We start from the raw sequence: 5,305 nt of genomic DNA on the forward strand, positions 1-5,305 counted from the left end.
CCTTTTCTAGTTCTGCATCATTTGGATTAAAACAGTCTTCATATGATGCAAAAATGTCAATTACATCATTTAAAAGTGTTCGTTTAACATGTCAATATATGTGAAGGTCAATTTTATGGTGTGTAACACTGCCCCCAAGTGGACATATTGTAAATTACAACTACTAAACATCATATAATTGCCGTGTTGTAAATATAAGAAAATATAATATATTATCCAACATAATTTCCCGAATCATGTGCACACAAATACAAAGACTAAACCAACACAGTCCCATCCAAACAAGGCTCTCTTTATTATGACCACAGACACAGACCAGGCTATTGGTGTATACAACCCCCTCTCATTGTCTTATCACTATCCTGACAGGTGGGCTTACCTGGCTGGGAAGCAGAGAGATATGAAGGGGATGTGAGCTGCAATAAAGCCATAACTGGCTGCTCGAACGGGGGATGTTACGCACAGAGCGCCACCTGGTAGATGTGATGCCTCTTTATTAGCAGCTGTCCAGTATTTTACTGCTCTTCTTTTACAATAGAGGTAATTAACACAAAATGAAAAAAGCAGTCTCATTGTCTGGAGGTAAAATATTAAGTTCACGTGGGTCAAAATTGCTAATGATACTCCATGTTTTCATTGATAAGTTTAGCTTGACACGAGGGTAATCATAAGGTCAAAACTGACTCTACAGCACCATCTTGTGGCCAATATTGAAAATGCTTCTCTCCATCGGATTTAAAACTAGGTATATCTTGTTTGGTTAAAAAAAGCCCACAATACAAGTCCTAATTTAAGTTTTTTTTATTTTTTATTTTATGGAAAATGTTGTTAATCAGAACTAAATATTTTTGGTTGATATGAAAGTACTAACGTGCCCTTAGTGATACTTCTTAAAAAAGTTGTTAAATGTGTTTTTTTTTATTTCTAAAACAGAATTTAAGTGTTCACGTAAATATAAAAAATATTTTATTTGGAATTTCTTCACGAAACAAAAAGTGACTGGAAAATTACATCATATTTAAGGGAAACAGGAACAATAAGTCTAATAATATTGCCAGCTGTTTCACCTGTTTTATTCAGGTAAAATGAAAAGCCACATACATCTTTCAAGAATAACACAATTAAAAAAGAATAATAATAAAAAAAACACTCGTGTTGAGATCTTTTTTTGTATTCTAACAGCTTCAGTTTTCCTGTAAGACTTTTTAACTACTTTTTTAACAAGCTTGGGAAAGATTTAAAAACAGACAAAACAAAAAGGAAAAGATTGGTCAGGATCAGAAATTTTCAGTCTTCAACTCTTAAATATCCATTCAGGTCAAGTACAACACAGTAGGTGCCACTAAGTTTTACCTTAAGAAAATAAGGCACTGATTTGTATTTTTGTTATTGTTACTATCATTATAAACGTTTTTTTTTTTTTTTGCTTGAATAAAACTTAAACTTAAAATAGCGTTAAAAAATGAAATAGCTTGTAACGTTTGACCGAAGTTGACATGACGTCCTTTCAAAATAAAAGACCCCCAGTACCACAGACAATGCAGACAATGTAGCAGGTAGTGTGATGTCAGCAGTGATTTTTTTTCAGTGGATGGTCCATCTAACCAGAAATGTGTAAATCAGTATCAAATGACCCTTTGACCTACCCTATTTTTGAGGTGCACTTAATTTTTTTTTTTTTTTGCCTTATAATTCAGCATTCCCTGAAGCATACATTCTGACTGTGCTTACTGATCTGCAATGACTCTCTTCTCCACAGTACTTAAAAATTTGTTAAAATGTCTTAGTATGACTTTAATAGGCTCTAAAGAAAATTAATTATTTTTCCAGAGATGTCAGATTTACAATCAAACCACTTGCTGTGACACTGTGAGGCTTACCAGGTTATTTGAATAAAGTAGGGACATCACTGCTTTCCCTACCACAACATGGTTTGCTTTTAAAAGGCCTGTTTTAAATCTAAATGAATGTTCAACAGGCATACAGTCTTTGCAAATTACAATAGTAAACTCTGACTTCACATAAAAAGGCTATGTAAATTCCATGTCTTCCATAATTACTGTGAAAAACTAAAGCCTCAGGATGCAAATGCCTTTTGTAAATGGCACAACATTTTAATGTGAAGACACGGGTCTGTGCAAAGCTATTACATAAATGGTTTTGGTCTTCAGTTACAGAAAAAGTCCATAACTTTCTACTACGTTAGACAAAGTGTCAAGCACAGTGGTGGATGAGTCAACTTGATCTGCAGAAAGAGACTTGATTCTAACGCAGTCATCAACTAACACTGTTTTTTTCTTTAAGTTTTTATTTAAAAAATAATGATAAAGTTTCATGAAATGTTTCTAACATCATCTGGAGATTTTTTTTCTTCACATCCTAATAAACAAATTCCTGAAACAAAATCAAAATGTTGACTCTTCTTATTGCATTTCAATCTTTGGTAAACAGAGAATAAAAAACAAACTCCCACATAGAAGCTGACAAAATGTTGACAAAAAGCCACAAAAATGCATTAAGTTAGATCTTGTTGAGGACTGCCCTCTTTGAAATTATGTGTGGTGTCAAAAAGTAGAGCTTTAGTCCTGGTTATGGTTACATCTGACACAAATCGCTGGAGGGATCATGGGAGTTCACACATCCAATCCACACCTGCTTTGTGGATTTGAAGTATCTTATGTGATACCTCTCAGTGTCTCAGTGTTTAAGGACTATGGGAGTTGTAGTGCTGTACTCAGGGATGTCCAGTCTCTGAATGACCATTGCATGTTGGACGTACTGGGAAGCCCTTTGTCACCACATCTGTTGAGTTTATGGACTGAACTTCTTGGTGCATTCATGGAGTCTGGTCTAGGGTTGTTGGATTTCAACTCAGTTTTTGGGGAGTTTACAGTTGAGTGTGACGCAGCTTGAATAGCACCTCACTGGAGGGTGTGTTTCTTCACTGGAAAAAGCTGCTTAGCCCTCTCCACATAGATGGAGAACTCTTCCCTCAAGTGGAGGAGTTTAAGTATCTTGTCTGGGAAAAATGGTGCTCAAGAGGCACCTATAGTGGTCTTTTTCCACCAGGAAGATGGACCTAGAACACTTTGGAAGGTCTATATCTCTGGTCTGGCCTGCGTGGGAACACTTTGGCAGGAGCAAGTTTTTGGAATTACTTTTGAGACAACTGCTCCCATAACTGAGCTCCAGATACGTAGGAGAGAATGTATGGATAGACAAATGGATATATTTCTTAATTATAAACATCAAATTCCCTTGTTGTTATAATTAGATTAGAAATGGTTTACTTCAAGCTATCAAGAAATTATAATACATGTACAATACAACCAATCGACAGAGGTTCACATCCATAAAGACATGTCAAGCATGGGATAGCTTGACATAACTGATAGATTGTTTGAAAGGGAGTGTGAGGAAGCGAACTTATATAATCCCACCCCAGCTCTACCAAACCATTTTCTTCACATGAATTCTGGTTCTCAGATATTTACACTTTTCCAACATAGATTCCGGTCATTAAGAATCCCTAAGTGACAATGTAAGTAGATTCTATATGGCACCATTTCATACTTTATTATAGCATATACAGATCTATTATCAAAGTTCTGAAAAAAAAATGTGTATCAAAAAAGAAATCTTGTTTTTTCTTTGAGACCATGAATAGCTCTCTATAATGCAGAATTAATACTTTTTTTTTGTAATTCTGTGATGATGAAAGATTAAATTTGCCTAAAATTGCCATAATTGAACAATCAGAACAACTTGTGTCATTTTTGCAACCTTTAAAAAAATTGACTGGGTCAGCAGGTATACATGGAATATTTCTCAAATCAATATTATTGAGTTAAAACAGCTATTTATTTGTTTATTTATGCTTATTTGAATGACTTGGTTTTGGTTAAAGGGACTTTATCATTTCTATATTTGAAATTTTAATCCTAAATGAAGCAGCCAAAAAGCTTTTTCCTTCTCAGCACCTCTCTTATTTCTCCAACATGTGCTTCTAATGGCTTTAGATCATGGCTAAGCCTTCCTGCAAATGGCCCCTAATCCAGTGGGCATGCGTTTGGTTACCTAAGGGGAAATACTATCTAAACTTTATGCAACCCCCACTGCCAGCCCCTAGATTAATCCAATATGAATTAATCCCTTCATTTATCTTTGTCAACTGAAGGCCAAAAATAATTTGAGGTTGAGTAAATAGAAGTGGTTGCAGGAAAAGAGGCTGAAGGCAGGTGCACGCCACCTCCTACAACTCATCACTGAGATTGGCTTTCTAATCAGTTTCACGGCACGGCAAATATGGATCTGCTCATTTTGCTCATCAACATTTCATGGGCTTGGTGATTATCCGTTTCAAGCATACATGAGATGTTTCAGAGTTTCTAAAATGGGAAAACGGCCATCAAAAACCACACGATGCCACCCAGCCGGAATGTTTGTCATTAAGATAAAAGGTAGGGAGAGTCTTTGTAAATTACAGAAGAAATAAAGAATCCTAATTAACTGAATCCAAGACGGTCTGTGAGGAAAACAGGAGCAAATGGTTGGTGTTGCTGTCAAAAGTGTCAGCTTTTTATTGGCTGAACCTTTGGGTTTCTTTAAAGCCCCTCCACCGTTTTTGTGCACTCACAGCAGCTGAACACTGCAGGACACATCAACGTTTGACATTTACTGTCAGGAGGAGGGCCACCAATAAATACAAGCGCAGAGTCCATCACAGTTGGAATGTGTGTGATGTTTTGCCAAAAGGTCCAAATATGATTTCAGCGTGATTTTAGGATGTTGTTAGCTTCAAGCGCACTTTAAGGAAAAGCAGTAAAAGTCAGAAAAAAGTGGCTCCAGTCGCTGCAGTATTTCTTTACTAGAAGGTTTTTGGGAACAAATCAGCTGAAATTATAGACTCTCGCTGAGTCCACATCAGGGATGTCCTTCTGTCCGGCTAGTGGAACTTATTACAAGTTGCATGTCAGTGCCACACACCCACTGAGTCATTGGTGCAACCCCATGGTTTCCCGTGGCATGGTGCGGATACACCATCAAAGACAGGGACACCCCAGTAAAGGACCGCATGAGGATCAAGAATGCAACCAGACTTTACCTTAAACATTTCAAAGACCGGACATTTGCACAGCAATGTCTGGTGGAGAGTGGTTAAACATTTTTTCTGACGAAAAAGACATTTCATTTAAATAAAAATGTATGTTTGTACTATATATAAGTTTACAAAGTAGATTAAACACAAAAATATATTATATTTCTTCTTTACTGTTTTTTTTGTTGTTTTTTTTTGCAGTACTTT

Source organism: Oryzias melastigma, linkage group LG22 (genome assembly GCF_002922805.2).
Source record: "Oryzias melastigma strain HK-1 linkage group LG22, ASM292280v2, whole genome shotgun sequence".
Classification (NCBI taxonomy): domain Eukaryota; kingdom Metazoa; phylum Chordata; class Actinopteri; order Beloniformes; family Adrianichthyidae; genus Oryzias; species Oryzias melastigma.